Below are 19,954 nucleotides of genomic sequence, written 5' to 3' on the forward strand. Positions count from 1 at the left end.
GGCCACTGCCACGAAAACATACAACTGGGGGATTTTTTGTCACTGTGACAAACAAGACCCCATCACTGAAGTTTTCAGTCACTTTATTTTTCAGAATTTTTAGTCAATGTCTCTTCTTCTGGGAGATATTCATCAACTTTCTACGACAAATAGAGCACTGAAAATTGACTTTCCTCTGAACTATCTATAAATCTGCATAATTCTTGAAAAGTGGCATAAAATAGATATCTTGAGGACGGCTTCTTTTTCGAACAAAGGTGGGATTCGACACTAGTTTGGCATAGCAATCTTTATGATAACAGGCTTCTGCTGTTACTAAACACGAAACATTGTTGATGCGTTCGGCCATCTTTCTATCGAAATCATCATCGCGCTTCTCTGCTTTATCAAGTTGCGTGTGTTTCACAGTTAAAGAGTGAACTTCAAACACTCCACGGAATTGTGGAGTGGTTGTTTTCTTTCCGTCTCTATGTCACGCTTTTCAGCACATACGAAACATTCTTTTTTGAAATTGACTGGATAAGAGGAAGAGAATCTCAAACTTTTATCATCTGCTTATGCAAAATTCTGATTAATTAGTTCCCTTGTATCACGTCCCTTATTACATTCACTTCGACATATCTTATGCAGTTCAATCAGTCCTTTGTACTGTAAAAGATTATGAGCCGCATCCTACTGTTCCTTGCTGCCGCGTATCAGAGTTTCCAATCCCTTATCACTATTGATGTCTCTCCTTCCTAAATAGATTTACCGCAAATAAAACAGGTAATATGGTCAAGCATTATTGCTTTCTCAGTCCAGACACAAGAAATGAGACTAAGAAGAGGCATTTCATAACACCACAAACGATGAATACAGTCACAAAAACAGAACTCTCTGGCACTACTTTGGCAGTTCCAAATTGACTTTTGGGGCGAGGATGAAAGGGGGACTTGACCCCCCTCCCTGCGAAGGAGAACTTTTCTGTTTCTTGTTACTATACCCCATATGAGTATTTTCCCGAAGTTTCAAAACTTTATAAATCTTTGCCCCCATTTTCTGATTTTCTTAATAATTTGCCTGGGTTATATTAAGAGGAATAATATTCATTAATTTATTTCTATTATAAATAACTGTCGCTGTAATTCTTATTTTGAAAGAAATTTATGCAATATCTATGTTCTGATTTATTTGTAAACGTCTTACCAAGAGGTAAAGGAAAGGCAGCTAATGGCAGATGGGTGAGGACAGCGAGTGAAACTGGGGTCCAGAAATAATACACTGACGGAAAAATGTCGCAGCACTCACAAATACTTAAAGTAAAGTAATAAAAATTCGGGGATACATTTTTCTAGATAACACCATTAAGTGTTTAACATTGCATGATCAGCGGTTACTGTAAGCGTGAGGTAAGACATTGCAAAGTCAAATGCTGGTACATTAAAAACCGGTGTAACAGCCAGAATGTTGGATGCAAGCACACAGACTTGCAAGAATTGCATTATACAGGTGCCAGATATTTGTGGGATAGCCTTCCAGACCTGTTGATGTCGGTCAATCAATACAGAGACGGTTTAGTTGTGGATGACTCTGGGTTTTTCATCTTACGATGTCCCGTATGTGCCAGATTGGAGACAGATCTGGTGATGGAGGAGGTCATGGCAACATCCCGACACTCTGCAGAGCTTGCTGGGTTACAATAACGGTATGTGAGACAGCGTCATCCCGCTGGATAAAACACTCTCGTATGCTCTTCATGAACGGTAGAACAACAGGTCGAATCAGTAGACTGACGTACAAATTTGCAGTCAGGATTCGTGAGATAACCACGAGAGTGTTCCTGCTGTCATACGAAATTGCACCCCAGACCATAATTCCCAGTCTTTGTTCTGTGAGTCTAGCACTCCGATAGGTTGCTTCAGGACCTCAAGGGGCCTACTTATAGCCAACTCATGGCCGCCACTGGGACTGCAGCAGAACCAGCTTTCATCATAATACATAACAGACCTCCACCGTACTCTGCAGTGAGCTCTCGCTTTGCCCCAGTTAACTCCCAAATGGCTGTGACATGGGGTCAGTAGGATGCATGCTACGGGGCACCTGGCTCGGAGCTGTCCTTGAAGCAACCGATTTGTAAGAGTTTGTTGCGACACTGTGGTGCTGCTCAAATTACTGTTACAGACGTAGTACGATGTGCCAGAGCCATAAGCAGAACATGATGGTCTTCCCTCACGGTAGTGCATGGCGGCCGTCTGGTGTCCGCTCTTCTGCTGACTGTACCTCCTCATGACCACAGCTGCCAATAATTATGTACAGTGGCTTCATTCCTGTCAAGTCTTTCCGCAATATGGCAGAAGGAATATTCAGCTTCCGTAGCCCTACTACATGATCTCATTGAAATTTAATGAGGAGTTGATAATGGCGGCTTTGTCTACTTAAAGGCACTCTTGACAGACGTCAACTCATCACGTTCGATTTCAAAAGTAACCAACACTCACGTCCTTTACAGGGTGTATTTAAAGCAAACGTTAAATGGTTTCATTAGAAGCGCCAGTCTTATATGATTGGCGCGAAATATAAATACACTACTGGCCATTAAAATTGCTAAACCAAGAAGAAATGCAGATGACAAACGGGTATTTAATGTACAAATATATTATACTAGAACTGACATGTGATTACATTTTCACGTAATTTGGGTGCATAGATCCTGAGAAATCAGTACCCAGAACAACCACCTCTGGCCGTAATAACGGCCTTGATACGCCTGGGCATTGAGTCAAACAGAGCTTGGATGGCGTGTAGAGGTACAGCTGTCCATGCAGCTTTAACATGATACGACAGTTCATCAAGAGTATTGACTGGCGTATTGTGGGCCGGCCAGTGTGGCTGAGCGGTTCAAGGCGCTTCAGTGTGGAACCGGATTTGTGTGATGTCCTTCGGTTATTTATGTTTAAGTAGTTCTAAGTTCTAGGGGACTGATGACATCAGATGTTGGGTCCCATAGTTTTCAGAGCTATTTGAACCATATTTTGGCGTATTGTGACGAGGCAGTTGCTCGGCCACCACTGACCAGACGTTTTCACATGGTGAGAGATCTGGAGAATGTGCTGGAAAGGGCAGTAATCGAACATCTTCTGTATCCAGAAAGGCCCGTACAGGACCTGCAACATGCGATCGTCCATTATCCTGCTGAAATGTAGGCTTTCGCAGGGATCGAATGAAGGGTGGAGCCACGGGTCGTAACACATCTCAAATATAACGTCCACTGTTCAAAGTGCTGTCAATGCGAACAAGAGGTGACCGAGACGTGTAACCAATAGCACCCCATACCATCACGCCAGGTGGTACGCCAGTATGGCGATAACGAGTACACGCTTCCAATGTGCGTTCACCGAGATGTCGCCAACCACGGATGCGACCATCATGATGCTGTAAACAGAACCGGGATTCATCCGAAAAGAAATGACATTTTACCATTCGTGCACCCAGGTTCGTCGTTGAGTACACCATCACAGGCGCTCCTGTCTGTGATGCAGCGTCAGGGGTAACCGCAGCCATGGTCTCTGAGATGATAGTCCATGCTGCTGCAAAACGTCGTCTAAGTGTTCGTGCAGATGGTTGTTGTCTTGCAAACGTCCCCATCTGTTGACTCAGGGATCGAGACGTGGCTGCACGATCCGTTACAGCCATGCGGATATGATGCCTGTCATCTCGACTGCTAGTGATACGAGGCCGTTGGGATCCAGCAAGGTGTTCCGTATTACCCTCCTGAACCCAACGATTATATATTCTGTTAACAGTCATTCGATCTCGACCAACGCGAGCAACAATGTCGCGATACGATAAACCGAAATCGCGAAAGGCTACAATCCAATCTTTATCGAAGTCGGAAACGTGATGGTGCGCATTTCTCCTCCTTACACGGGACATCACAACAACGTTTCACCAAGCAACGCCGGTCAACTGCTGTTTGTGTATGCGAAATCGGTTGGAAACTTTCCTCATGTCAACACGTTGTAGGTGTCGCCACCGTCGCAAACCTTGTGTGACTGCTCTGAAAAGCTAATCATTTCCATATCACAGCATCTTCTTCCTGTCGGTTAAATTTCGCGTCTGTAGAACATCTTCATGGTGCAGCAATTTTAATGGCCAGTAGTGTAGGTGTCATCTTTCAGGTGTAGAAACACGTCCACCAACTTCCATTTATGTCGCACAACTCCTTGACGTTGTGATTCTTTTTTTCAGTTGTGTGTGTTGATTGTGTGCGAAAATGTTCTCGATCGGACCATCGGTGTAGCCCACCAATCACAGGCACGACGTCCATTACTAAGTTAAACGTCTGTGGGAGGTCCTTTCATTTGCACACTATAGGGACCAACAAAAATTGGGTTCTCTTTCTTCCCAACTGAGCCCTAAGCCCACTCATTTCTGTTACCGGGAATTTAACTGGCACCTTTAGTACAATGTTTGCAGAGACCACGTTCAGCTCTTCTATCTACATCTTCTTGTTGAGAATCTTGTGTGCAAGCGAGTATTCCAAGATGGCAACAGCCATATTTGCAGGACTCCGTGCATACGCTCCTGATTCGACGAAAGCTCACGCATCGTATTTCAACTTAATTTTCGAAATTTGTGTTAAGTTCCTATGGGACTAAACTGCTGAGGTCATCTGTCTCTAGTCTTAGAAACTACTTTATCTAACTTAAACTAAATTATGCTAAGGACAATACACAAATCCATGCCCGAGGGAGGATTCGAACCTCCGACGGAGGGAGCCACGCGATCCGTGGCAAGGCGCCTCAGACTGCAGGGCTACCTAGCGCGGCTCAACTTAGGTGACCCGCTATATCGCCCAGTCGTAATCGATTAAAAAATATTTGGAACAGAGGGTGAAACGTAGTATAATGCAAGGTCTTAGGGGTACAAGTGCAAATATTTCTCTTGGTTACTGATCTCCGTGTATTGTACAACATTTCATCAGCATTTACTTTAACTGAAGACCAATAATAATAGACATTAGAAGCAATATGTTTGTAGATTTGTTAGTACCTCCAAGTACCAGTACGTGTGGCAGAAGCAAGCCATTAACGCACATTTTCCTCTGGGCAGCAGGTCAGGTATTAAAAGTCTACAATGAGAGGCACAGTCCACTTGGGGACGCCGTTGCGGCCGCGCAGAAAAGTAAATTAGGTGATGTGTTTGTAGGAATAAAGAAACAGAGGAAAAACAACTGAATTGGGTACATATTAAGGTTCCAAATATCACAACATGTCTATCTATATACCTAACACCCTGTATGTCAGCAGTTTGATAGCTATATTGGATCTAATCATCAATGAATTGGTTATGCTGAAGAAGCTTGTGGACTATCCTCCTCGCCGAAATGAAGACAAGTTCAAGTTTAGAGGCGGTGTTGCATAGCATTAGTGTGATGCCTAGTGCAGGTGACTAAATTTTTGTTGTGTGGTGAGGATATTAATTAGTGGAAGATATCATTACTGATGTAGAATGCAGTAAGTAATGCAAAAATATGGAAAGAGTTTAAATGTGGTGTTTATCTCACGAAATAAAGCTAAATATTCTGCAGTACGTCACATTATTTAAATAACTTGTCATAAAACCAGAAAAGACACAAACAGGAGAAAACACTTAGTATCACTTACAGGGAAACCGTCTGGAACATTTGAATTCGTTGAGACGAATTCTGAGAAAATTTGGCGTATGTTTAGCGCAAACTGTATACAAGACGCTACTGTAAACAGCTCTGAGATATTGTTCCATTTGCCAAGTAGGTGAGCCAACAGACATTCAGAGAATGCAGAATCACGCTGTTAGGATTATAAGAGATCAGTGTAATCAGCAAGAATATTTGACGAAAATGGTTAGGGAACTTTCTCTTGAAGAAATGTATGGATCTAGGGAAACCAATGTGGGGTAAGTTTAGGCAATAGTTATTTGGAGAAGACTGCACTTGTGTTCCTCATCTTCCGTCGTCTGTTCAACGCAGTGATAACGAGAAACACAGATTACGGAGCGTACATGGAGAGTTGGTTGCTATTTTGGTCTCGCTTGATAGGCGAATGGAATGTGACTTAAAATCGTATACTGGACAAAGTACTTCCTGCCGTGCCCTTTAGAGTTCCTTTTGGTGTACCAGTTTCTTTCTCATCCGAGTGTCATAAATAATGACGTATCGTGGCAAGGTTCCATCACGATTGCTCTTGGCACAAACAGATTCACGAGAATTCGGATTACGTCACCGATCACGCAGGATAATAAATTTATTTTCATTGTTTACTCGGCCTCGACGCTCAAACTGTACAAGCTAAACATTATGCAATGTTGACAAAATATTTGATTTGTCAAATTGCAAAACCTCGACGCGTGATTTTCATTAACGCCGAGCAGCCCCGTGACGCTGCCGGGGAGCTGATAGGCCTTCCATATCACACCCCTCTCGGCGCCTCGCCGCAACCCCTCTCCCCCCCCCCCCTCGTCACACTTCACCCCTCACACACACACACACACACACACACACACACACACACGTACACACCGTGTTTATCAGGCCCGGGCACCACCCCGCCCGCCTTATCTGTCCCAGGCCGACGCGAGCACTTGCTGTGGGGAGCTGCCGGCAACCAAGCGTGTAAACACTGACGCACCCGCGCTGTTGTTTGCCGAGAGTTCGTTTTATTAACTGCAAACAGGCACCAGGAGCAGATGACGTGGACGCTGATGCTACAGAATCTGAAGCGCTGGGCTGTCGAAATACAAGGTGATTTCGTGACGCCTTGATTGTTGGACAAAAGAATAACGTACGCCAAATGCACAGTTAAAGTCTGGAGCCCGCACATCTGTAGGGTAGTTCACTACGAATTACATTATCCGTGTAGAAATCACGAATCGACTCCGAGCTCAAGTATAATTGGCGAGCAAAAGGTTTCCAGTGTGAAATTACCAAAATTTTAAAAACTTTCTATACAACTTTTTAAAAATTTCAAAATTTTCTATGTATTGCCAAAATAGCATTTAACTTTAAAGTAATGACCAGTTTCAGTAGTTTGAATACCAACTGCAGATCAAACTATCGGTGTCAGCAACGGAAGCATCGAGCATATACAGTGAAACGTCTTTGTAATTTGCTAATTCGAGACATGCTGCCACGAGAGGGTAGGTCCGGAGCTGTTCAGTACTGAGGAAACTGGATCGCTTTATTTCATCTGTCTCACTTACATTAATATAAAATTTTTGCTGCTGTGGTTACCGGTTTCGGGCTGTCACGCCCACTCTAAACCACACACCTAGTTATTAACGGTAACTGGTCATACAGCATGGTGCCAAAAGACACTAACAGTTCCTTACTCGTACATGTAGTCCAATTGTTAGCAACGAGTCCTCTCACAGATATTAGTCTATGTGCCTACTGTTGTACCTGACTGACACAACCAAACTCAGTCAGTTTAACAATAGACGCCTAGACTAATATCGATGAGAATACTTGTTGTCCATAGTTGGAGTTTTTGTACAGGAGCTATTTGAGCGTTTTGGAACAGTATGTCTGACTAGTTGCGGCTCCTAACAAGGTGTGTTGTTAAAGAATGAGTGTGACAGAATAAAATCGGTAAGCACTGCAGCAAAAATTGTGTGTTAATGCAAATGAGACGGATGGAATAAAAAAAATATCCAGTATCCTCAGATTATATAACTATTTTCATTACAGTCGCTAACTGTAAAGAGAAATTTGCCACCACTCCTAAGGTATTATAATTACAACTGCAGTGTACAACACCGGTGCATCACCCAGATCAGTCATATTTTAAAATTTTCAGCTGCAATCTCTTATGCACACCACGCTGTCTATCACAACATGTGAAACAAAGCCCTTTTATACACTGTAAGGACTATGTAATTATTTTCGATAGAGTGAGTAATTGCACACAGAGATTTGTCATGTACTCTGGACTTGAAGTAAAAACTGAAACATAAAATATAAGAGTAACTATAGCATGGATGAAATACCACTGTGCGCAGTTACTTACTGGAACGAAAAGAATTACAAAGATGTTTGAATGTATTAAAACTCTTACGACGCTGTACAGGCTCTCGTTTCATTTGCTGTCATAGACAGCGTGGCTCTACGTAACAAATATTACCTGAAGGTGGACTACACGGCCTTTGAAAAGAAATTTTTTGTTCTCTCAGAAGCGGGTGAGTCCATGTGGTTCTAGAAGCGTAATAGTGTAACAAGTGACAAATTTCATATTTCAGTCGGTCCTTGTCGTTCCTATAGGTAGTTCAACTATTGTTCCAAGCTATTTCTAGCGATAATGCTTAGATAAAGAAGTCATGTTACAAGAGACATCGAAAACATCGACACAACCCTTGCTTGTGAGGCTTGTGGAAAATGAGAACACTGCCAGTTATCAGACAAAGTGCGTCTGACGTTTGATATAAAATCTACATTGATAGGCCGAAACATTATGACCACCTGTAACTCTCCAGGCTTTCCCGGCGAAATTTTGACATGTGGAATAATCGGGTCTACTGCCAGATGATTGTGTCGTTCTGGTACAGAAGAGGAGCCAGAAGAGGCGAAGAAGGTGGCATACCTGCCATAAGCTGGACCTATTTCTGCAAAGATCAGCAGAATTATTTGAAAATATAATATAAAGTGTATCTTCTGTCCACTCTCCAGGATTGGGACAATGCTAGGGAGTGTGAAGGACGACCTGGGGCTACGTAAACCAGGCATTTACAACATCCCGTGGCAGTGTGGAAAGTGGCCAGACAACCAGGACGATGGATGTCAGGTGCAAAGAACACCAGAGGCACACCACACTCGGACAGGCAACTAAATCTGCCATAGCGGAGCACTGTCTGGGGCTCGGCCACTCAGTGGACTACAACAACACCAAAATTGTGACACAGACGTCAAGATTTTGGGACAGTGTCATAAAGGAGGCCATCGAGATCAAAGTCACAGACAACCTAATAAACCGATACAGCGGTTAACAGCTCAGCTCGGCGTGGAATCCGGCTCTGGAGCTTATCAGGGCCCAACGAAAGGAACCAAGAAACTCCTCAAGAAGTAGTAGCAGGAGCAGCGCAAGGCGGGCGCGGACCGCAAACGCAACTCCCGACGCGGGACGGGCCTCTGACAGCCGCCACGACCGCAGATGTTGGCGTAACCGGGCGCGGACGACCGTCAGAGCACCAGGGAAGTGCCAACACCTCAGGAGCAGCGCCAGGCGGGCGCGGACCGCGAACGGAGCGTCCAACGCGGGACAGGCCTCAGAGAGCTGCCACGACCACAGATGACGACCGATTCGGGTGCGGACGTCCGACGGAGCACCAGAGAAGAGACAACAAATTACAAGCAGCGCCAGGTGAGCGCGGACCACGAACGGAACACCAAACGCGGGTCCGGCCCCAGACAGCTGCCACGACCACAGATGGTGGACGAGCCGGGCACGGACGTCCGTGGGAGCACCAGGGAGGGGCCAAATCCTCAGCAGCAGCACCAGGCGGGCGCGGACCGCGAACGGAACGCTCGACACAGGAGGAGTTTCAGAGAGCTGCCACAGACGGCGACCAAGTCGGGCGCGGACGTCTGAGGGAGCTCTGGTGAAGAGACAACACCTTACAAGCAGTGGCCGGCCGGAGTGGCCGAGCGGTTCTAGGCGCTACAGTCTGGAACCGCGCGACCGCTACTGTCGCAGGTTCGAAACCTGCCTCGGGTATGGATGTGTGTGATGTCCTTAGGTTAGTTAGGTTTAAGTAGTTCTAAGTTCTAGGGGACTGATGACCATGGCAGTTAAGTCCCATAGTGCTCAGAGCCATTTGAACCATTTTTACAAGCAGTGCCAGGCGGGCGCGGACGGCAAACAGAGCTTCCAGCGCCCTCTGGGCATAAATACTGGACAAGACCCTCCAATACGGCAGTCTCAGGTAGCACCTGAAGAAGGCAACGAGATATGTGGCCGAAATATTGTGCCAGAGCGACACAAACATCCGGCAATAGACCCGATTATTCCACATGTCATGATGACCACCTGTTTAGTAGCATATCGGTCCGTTTTGCAAAGCAGTGCAACAAAGATTAGGCACATCACGGATACGACAAGTCTTTGGCAGTTTTCCAGAGGTAGGTAACACCGGATGTCAACAAAGGGATCACACAATTCTCGTAAATTATCTGCTGGTGTTGTCTGGCCTCTCAGCTGGCACTTGATAGGGTTCCAGATGTGTTCTATCGGGGACAGATGAGGCGAATTTTTTGTCCAAACCATCGATGTCAATTAACTATCCCGTTCGTCAAACCAATGCCGTGGCATTCTAGCCATGTGATACGATTATCTTGCTGGAAGAGGCCACTGCCGTCGGTGAAGACATCAAGCAAGAAGAGATGTAAGTAATCAGCAATAATGTTCACGTAGTCCGCAGATGTTATGAAGCCTTCCAATACTACCACAGGTCCCATGGAAGCCTTATTGAATGTTCCCCAGATGGAAGTACTTCCGTATCTTATGACTGGCGCAGAACAGTTCTTGTACATGAGAACGAGTATGTGACAGCTAGAGGAAAACGAGAAAACGTTGACATGGAAACAACGGGAACCAGGGAAACATCTATTTTTTTGTCGAGGCAGCATTCTACTGTATGTCTCTGGAGGTAATAATGATACTCACGAGTTGGCTGTTGTCTTTGATACTTTATTGGAAAAAAAATTAGTGCCCCATGCCTCTAAACTTATTGCATAAGCGTTAAAGGATGACGTAGAGTGGATGGAGTAATCGGTTGAGATGGAGTTGTAATGCGGTACGATTTAATGGTAGACTAATGACGCATTCTAGAGAGAGAGGGAGATGTTGCTGCAGGTCATTTGACCATTTTCTTCCGTTGTGCTGTCAGGATGCATCAGCTGTGTGACATAGCCTGCTTTCGACTCGTATACAGCTGCGTGTTCTGTGTGTGACTTTGAGCACTGTCTACTTGCGATCGTCAAGAGCGAACCTCTCAGCAATCATCAGACGACTTCCATTCCATGTGTAATCAAAAGTGAACATTCTGTTTCGACACATTCCTCTAAACGAACGAAGATTTACGCGACATACTTCATTCCTCTGTCGTATCTTGGCTATAAAATCTAGACTTCAGTTTCATAGCCGACCGTTGTGGCCGAGCGGTTCTAGGCGCTTCAGTCTGGAACCGCGTGACCACTACGGTCGCAGGTTCGAATCCTGCCTCGGGCATGGATGTGTGTGATGTCCTTAGGTTAGTTAGGTTTAATTAGTTCTAAGTTCTAGGCGACTCATGACCTCAGAAGTTAAGTCGCATAGTGCTCAGAGCCATTTTGAACCATTTTCAGTTTCATAACTAAGTCATTCTAAGTTAGCGACAGGTGTTTGTAAGGCACTGCAATCACCGTGTTTACATCTGCTTGACAGATGTCCTGTTGACAGAGTTAGTAGCTTCATGACGAGTAATTTCGGAAGTCATACGCCGCTGCTATGCGTTTATCTTTTTCCTTGTAAGAGGTATTCTCTGTTAGTAACGATCATTTTATAGGAGGGAAGCGAGCGTAGTATAATTCCTGAACCGTGATCGGATGTGAACAGTGGAAAGGTATATTGTACATGGATGACACGGAATTGACATTTTAAGGAAATAGTTTTCTTCATTTTGCAGTTTGTCACCATAGTTTATCGTAGAGAAATCTGCTAGAAGGGTGTACGTCATCCACGGGGAATGTATTTCTTACATTTTAATATTAACAGTACTGTGTACCACACGACCAATAGGTCAGAAACTGCAACGATCTAACGTTGTAGCCAGTTTTACGTGCAGAAACGTGTAGCCTTAGGAGTGCGTGTGTTTATGTCCTCTCTTACCAATAACTTCTTGGTACTGATCCAAGATACTAGAACAATACTTTAGAATTGATAGCGTAGTTTATTTACGTAAAATGCTTCGAACTCCATCCGTCTGAAGCTCCATTATGCATAAAAACCACCTGTTTCTTGTCGTTCTTAACAGTCTGCTATTACATTACAACACTTCCAATTACAACACCCCAATAAGGGGTGCTAGGCACCTCGACGTGCGTGCATCTGGAGAAATGTTGTGCACTTGAATGGATGCGGAGCAGCATTTGTAGACGCGGCACATTCCATTCCTTCATGACACGTGGAATGTAACGGCCTACTTCTCGTCAGTTTGCAGATGAAGTTGGTGGCAGTGTTGCAGGGTGGGTTGATGAAAGACAGTGCAAGGAGATCTTTCAATCTCTAAATTTATCCTAAGAATGAGAGAATGTCCTGTGACTTCCACGCACATAGAGAAAGATCGTAAGTTACGCAGTATGGTCGGAGTACTAAAAATATGTAGATTTTTCTCTGGTATACTTCGCTGCATATGTTCGAGATTTAACAATGGATGGACATACTGCTCAGTCATCTATCTACATTTACAATGGTAGTCGCAAAATAGAGGAGGTGCGGTTTAGCAGTGATAGAGAATCTGGAAAATATGATTCAGTGTCATTGGTCAGTGTTGAAATTATGGTAAAATTGTTCACACTATCAACTGTGCCTCTTATTATTACAGTACATTGGTGGTGTGTTTTCCATCCCATCTGTCCACTGGTATGCCCTTGATTACCACATAATGATTCAGTGACATCGCTTGTTTGAGATGGAAAAAGAGAGTGGAGGGACAACACCTTGTGGGGACGACCAGCACCGAAACAGAGATCGTGTACATGACTGAAATATGAGGAATCAATCGAAACGGAACACAGCACCATCAGCTATCCCATCACTGTGACAGATGAGGTTAAATGCTGAAGCCATCGGTTACATTAGGACAGAAGTTTGGAAACGCTACACAACACTACAAAACTCTTCCAGTTTCTTTATGTTGTGACTGTCTTTTATTTAAAATCATCCAGTGTGTGTTTTGAGGTAGCAGCTGCAACAATGTGATTTACACTGTGTGATGTCTAGTTTCCTATGAGAAAGACAATGAATCGAAGAATGTTAATATCAGTTTAGATCTTGACGCAGACCTCTCTTGCAACTGATACAATTAACAATGGTCTGTGCAATGGATCAGTGCCTGCATATTTAATAGGATCGACACATATGCGTGATGCCGACACACATACGGAGTTAGTTTTCAATATACTAGAAGAGACAAATGTGGTAAAAATCTTATCGACTTCTCTATCTAATGAAATTATGAGAACTTTTATAGTGGCCGCTGTGGCCTAATGGTTCTAGGCGCTTCAGTCAGGAACCGCGCTGCTGCTGCGGTCGCTGGTTCGAATCTTGCCTCGGGCATGGAAATATGTGATGCCCTTAGGTTAATTAGGTTTAAGCAGTTCTAAGTCTAGGGGACTGATGAGCTCAGATGTTAGTCCTCTAGTGCTTAGAGCCATTTGAACCATCTGATGTTGAGACTTCCAAATTTTCTCTATAAGAAGCACCACCATAACAGATCGTACTGTCTTTTGTACTACTTCATGTTGCAGGAACGAGCTTCATTTGGCATTGACATTTCACATCGTATTCAGTTGGCTGAGCTATGACAACATGTTCCCAATTCCACCGAATGGTCAAAACACGGTCTTGTTGCACTAACTCAGCTTAGCCTGTTTCTAAAATGGCTGCAGAATGTGTTAGATATAGCTCTCTCCAAACTTCTGCTCAGTTCCGGCTTAAATTCGAACGATCACATGAGCAAAGCTACAGACACGGTAGGGCAGAGTCTGAGGAGCAGTTGCAAGATGAACAGTGACTCTCAAAAGCCCAGTTTTACTGTAGCATATAAGTTCGAAACAGGTGACTCGTTTCGAGGTATGAGAGTGCCACGAATATGATTCACTCGTGGTCGTAATCATTAAATGACTTTTCCGTAGGATCAAACTCAGGTATGTGGATGAATGGAAAAACTTGATTCCAAATCACAGACAGCATTTGTTCTGGAAAACGTAACGCTAGAGATCTGAAAAGCCTATGTACATTTCTTATTACCTCAATCAGCACACCATCTACTGTATGTGATCATTCTCAGTTAACCATCGGCTATAACCTCACAGAAATTCTGATGTGGCATCAAGACAGAATGCGTTACAAATACTTTAAAAATAAATAGCAGCATCATGAGGAAGCTGCAAATGCTGGCTTGATACCATGTACCTTAGCCAAATCACTTTCTAAATTTGATGATTTTATTACGAGTTTACACTGTTGCGACCAGTAACTGCAGCTTCAGTCTGTTAAAACACACTCCATCGATCATCATTTATATTCAGTGTTGCGGCATTTGAGTGGAAATACCACTTCATCCAGAGGTAATGCCATACCTCGAGTTACATGGCTTGTACAATTTTTAACATGGATATCGTTAGCGACACGTACGAGCACCTGTAGAACCAAGACCGGTTGTAACAGTAACATAGGCGCTGTGCTCGTGTTTTTAACATCTGGCGGCTTGTAAAATGGTTACATCTCTCTTTCTAAGACACAGTTGTCCCACTCGCAAGACAAATTATGAGACATGTCCACCCATCGCTGATTTTCTTTCAGTATGGCTTCATATCGCCAGCATTCAGTTATTGGTGAAGTATTATACTTAGTAGTAGGGGATGTGTGCTAGATTCGCCTTTAGCATCAGACTTACAAAGTATGTGTATGTGCATAGAAAATGGATGTGTCCTGACATAAGGGAAGGAATGGATTTGACTTGGAAAACTGCGATAGCCGCAAAGGGAATGAAATATATTTTTTATTTGGAAAATTATGTCAAGTCATAAGAATGGTACAGATATTTCTATTTCCAGAGACACAGTTGTCAGGAGGGGGTATTTTCGATACTACCCTCATTGTCAAATGTCATGTGATTGAGGTTGTAATTGTAATATTTAATTGTATGTACGGTAATCATATATATATATATATATATATATATATATGGCTGACTACCTAGGAAGATTCTGTCTGGGGGTGTGTAGCGTGCAGCGGTGGTGGCCTGTGGTGGGGACGATTCCCGTTCTTGGCTTACAGCAGGAGCCATCTAGCCATCTGAATGGAAAGGCCGGTTGGGGTACAGGAATATAGCTGACCTAACCACGACGACACGCCCTCTAGATGGCTGAATAGCGGACTAATACTCAGTGTGTGTTGGTGATCGCATTTGTTCTGTATGGAAATTTGAGAAGATCCAATATGAACTTATTTTGCGCTAGAGGATTAGTCTTTCCAATGTAAATTGTCCGGTTGACTGCACATTTCCTCTCTTCATTTGGTCGAGACAACATTAATTTTGGTGTATGCTGTGCGTACCTAGCAGGTGAAAGATGAGTGGAAGATATGTTTGCAGGGTCTCTAGACATAAGAACCACCTCAGTTGACTTTGCAAATTATAAGGATAGTTTTAAATCTCTTATACCACCAAAATCGGTAGCCATGAGTAGGATAATCAGTTTTTTTCGAGTATTCACGTAAATGTCTTCCCCGACGAGATAAGTTTATCATCCTTTGTGGTTTACAATACGTTCTACCTCGCTGCACATAGCTAAAATTTTGGGTTTCTAGACAAACAATTTTTATTCTATACCTCGGGAATTATATGGTGGAAGTGATAATGTTATGCAAGCGATATTGCTATGTGCTTGATATCGAGAAGTATCGCAAAATGGTATAAAATGGTATAATATTCCGGTAAACCATGTGAAGATATATATGTTCTTTTAATCCCAAAGTTTGGTGATGGGTGTAAAAAACAGGGAAGTAAGCTTGTAGGAGTCAGAAACACTAACGCTGAAGAGAACTGACCCAGCCTTTGTACAACAGTTCAGAGAGTGACCTTAGTCTGCTGAGGGTGTTCTGGTCATGCGCTAGACTAGTGTGTGTCTGGGGACATGTGACTTGTGACCGTTGGCTGCAGTGGACGACCACCCAGTTTCACAAGAAATGTCTAGGTCTCCAAGGAGTATAAATGGTGTTTGTACTTATGCTGTCTGTCTTTGTGGTATATGTGCAAGTGTCTGATGGTTGAAAGCTATATGCAGCATGCAGAAATAGTGATTTTGTATGGCGCAGGTTACGAATTGTGTGTTCACAATAACAATATGGTATGTGGTGATATAGCCGGGTTTGAGATCGGCTTCACATTGGAATGTTCCAGGTTTCCTCGATAGTACCAGACCAGTGTAATCGAGGAAGTTTCTTTCCATATTTCATGATCTGTAGACAACTTTTGTAATATTTGACTGTCAGTGCAGTATGCCAATCTGTGAAAAATAGTTTTGCCATTGAAAGCCTCGTGTGCAGAAAATGGTGGACATTGCTCCCACACCAGCAGCAGTAGTTTGGCGGGTTTCATGCCGAAAAAATTTAGGCATTGCTCATCAGTAGCAGAGCAGTGTAATTGAGGAAGTGTCTTTCTGTATTTGACGATCTGTAGACCACTTTTATAGGGTTTAACTGTCAGTGCAAATGGCAATCTGTACTAAATATCTTTACCACTGAATGTCTCGTCCACAGAAAAAGTGATGCACAGTGCTCCTACGTCACCAATAGTAGCAATTTGACAGGTAAATTCAGTAAGAGCCATTCAGAATGCTCCATTCACTCACAATACATCCTTTGTGTTGGGGCAAGAAGCCTCTACAGACTGGTTCGTACAAAATGCTACGTATGGAAAGTTCTGAGAGTAATGTGATGCCTTCTTTGTTCTCTGGTGGGATGCTGTCCCTCATCTGCCATTGTGGAATTACGACATCTCCAGACCAGCAGCTTTAGAACACGGAAAATTCCAGCCGTTATTCTCTTCTGTAGGACAGTGCTTCGAATTCTATTTACGTAATTGTCCTGATTTTCCTATCTTTGCATAGACAGTGCTCTATTTCCAAACAATAAGAATGCAGTTATGATTAATGGTGTTTTCCCAAGCATGCACAGACATGATGAAGGCTTTTGGTGATGAGAACAGGAGCAAATGTTTACCAGATGTAAGTTGAAAGAAGGACATCAGAATTTCCGGGATGGGTAAGATGTGATAGATGGTATGCCTCGTTAGGACCAGCAGGAAGAATGCATTCGGTATCATTCTGGGAATTTTTCGTAAATAGGTCCTGTTAGGACAAGAATCTGCATGTTGACAAGCTGAGACATCATGAAAGCTCCCACTACAAAAGCAACTATTAACTGTTTCTGTGGTACTTAATGATTTCCAGGAAGGGTTGATATATAATTGACAGGCTGTATTATTACGATCACTAGGAATAATGCATCCTGTGTGATATTATCATAGTTTCTGAAAGCATTGCAAAAGATTTCTATAATGTGACCAGAGGGAGACTTAGCTGTTGTTCATATGGACATGAGATGTCAGTATAGCACTGACAACCTTTCAGTTGCATCTGCGTGGGTGAGTCGCTAGGCAAGGATCTCGCTAGGCAATTAGGCTGGGACAGAACCTGCAGTTACTATGGCAATGCATCAGCGCACCAGCCATGGCCAGCAGGTGAACATGTCCGCAGCCAGACGCGTCTCACATGTGGGACAGGCTAGACGGGTGTGTGTGCCTGACACATGTGGTTATCATTCTGCCTTGGACATCTGTAGGGAACAGGTGACTGAAACATTACGGTAGAATTTCTTAACGATAATTCGAAATTGTTTTTCCATACAATGAGTGTTTGTGCACTGTTCTATTTCGGCTGTTGAAGCACTGTGATAGTATTTGCAAAGCGTTATACATGAATTAGTTTGCCAATTTTACATGTAGTGAATGTGTCTGTACATCACTGTACTGCATTATTTTGTGGACATGCCTGTAGGCTGTGCAATGCATTATTTTGACAGTTCACAATTACTGAGCATGTTTGCAGAGCGTTTTACATGCATTATATTGACAATTTATGAGTTGCTTGCATGTCTGTACATCAGTGTACAGCATTATTTCGGTAATTTACGAGTACTTTGCAGGTTGTAGGCTATTTTTGTGACCCCAAGTACTTCAGATCAAGTCTTTTTTGTCAGTGCAATAAATAAACTATGTGAAACCCATCCCTAAATAAAATATTAAAACTTTCCACTGAAATTTAAAAATTTAAATTAAGTATACCACTTCCTCTCTAGCAGCTGGCCACAGACTCTTCCCACCATTATTTCCCCAGACTGTCATCTTGGATTATGTCATGGGAGGTACAACAGCGCCCTCTGGTGGTGGTACTGTGTACTAGGTCAGTTGAACTCTGGACTTCACCTCATGGTGAAGATGCTGGATGGAGCTACTACCTGTGACAACTCAAATTATTTAAGTAAACAATGCATGCAAAAGAAATATTTATGTCCATCCTATACATCAGCCTAGCACTGACTGCGTCCTTTTCCTGTCAACTCTAAGAAAGAGGTGGTGGTTGGATGACTTAGGTTAGTGGAGGTAGCCCAAGTGACCTTTTTTCATGCCATTTTCTTCCCACCAAAATTTTCACACCATTTTCTTAGGGTGGGCAGGGGAAGTGATGGAGGAGGGGAGGGGAGGGGTTAGGTTAATGGACGTAGCCCACTTGATCTATTTTCTGGCCAAAATTTGAACTCCCTGCCATGAATACATTATGATGTTGCCACTTTTATCGCCGCCATCTTGGATCCACCATCTTGAACAAATTTGGCAACAATGAAGAGTGGGGCAATGCTCTCTTTTCCCTACTACCGGTGACATCACTAATGTACACCCTTTGTTGTTGTACTCATCTTTGAAGAAGGTAGTTATAGCCCTGTCAGTGGACAAAATTTTCACCACTAGTATTTGGCCATCAATGAGAAGACAGGTATTGGCTTAAGTTTTTAACCAAGGGAATGTAAGCCAAAGGTCAGGAATAAAATACAAATCTCTCTACAGTGTCTCATGAAAAAAGGCATGCAACACTGGTGATGGTTAGACAGCTGTTGCATGGGAATTTTAACCCTTTGACTGCTGTTGATGAGTTTACTTGTCATGCTGTATGCCGCTACCTGGGTGCTAATGACCAGTATAGTCGTGGTCGCCGGTTTTCCCCTGAGCGCTGTTGACGAGTCAAGTCGCACCCGCTTGCCGGCCTCTGAGCGCTGTTGACGAGTATAGGCGCGCCGCTACCTGAATGCTGATGACGAGGTAACTCGGACAGCGGACTTTCCGTCCCATGTCTCAGTAGCCTTTCGCAGTTCTGGCCCCTATCTTGGCTGTTTTGAGTCTAAGCTTCGCACTACAGTTCACTGTTCATCGGAATTTACATCAGTGTTCTTCGCGTCCTGTATTTTACAAGGAAAATGGCGAGACGTCATGGTTGCACTGAGGAAGAATTCATGGACATTCTTACAAGGAGCGACAGTGAGGGTGAAGTACTTGATTTTGACGAAAGTGATAGCTCTTCCACAGAGTCCGAAAGCTCTATTCATAAAGTGTCCATGTCAGCAGGGATGTCAAAGCAACCTCATGTTTCAACAAGATATGTTAGTTGTTCTGAATCTGAAGCATCAGAAAGTGATAGTGAAACGCAAACGCCTATGAAGAAAGCACGTCTTAGTGATATATTTGACTGGAAAGAAAATGACTTTCAGCCAGTTAATCACGCAATTGATGATACGCTGTTGGGACATGTGTGTCAAACAGGGAATGAGTCAAGTATTCTGTCAGTTTTCGTGTTATTCTTTACACAAGAACTGATGAAATATACAGCTGACGAAACGAATCGGTATTATTTATTCACCAAGGAGAATACTCCCGAATCAGTGCATTCTCGAATCTCGAAGTGGAAAGATACTGGATATGAAGTAATGTATTGTTTCATAGCTGTTCGTCTTCTGAAAATTAGCGAATACTAGACCAGAGATGTTCTTCTAAATACGCCAATTTTTAGTGATCTCATGTCAAGAGACCACTTTTTGTTACTTATGAGAATGTTACATTTCAGTGACAA

The sequence above is a fragment of the Schistocerca nitens genome, chromosome 1 (assembly GCF_023898315.1).
Source record: "Schistocerca nitens isolate TAMUIC-IGC-003100 chromosome 1, iqSchNite1.1, whole genome shotgun sequence".
NCBI classification, from domain to species: domain Eukaryota; kingdom Metazoa; phylum Arthropoda; class Insecta; order Orthoptera; family Acrididae; genus Schistocerca; species Schistocerca nitens.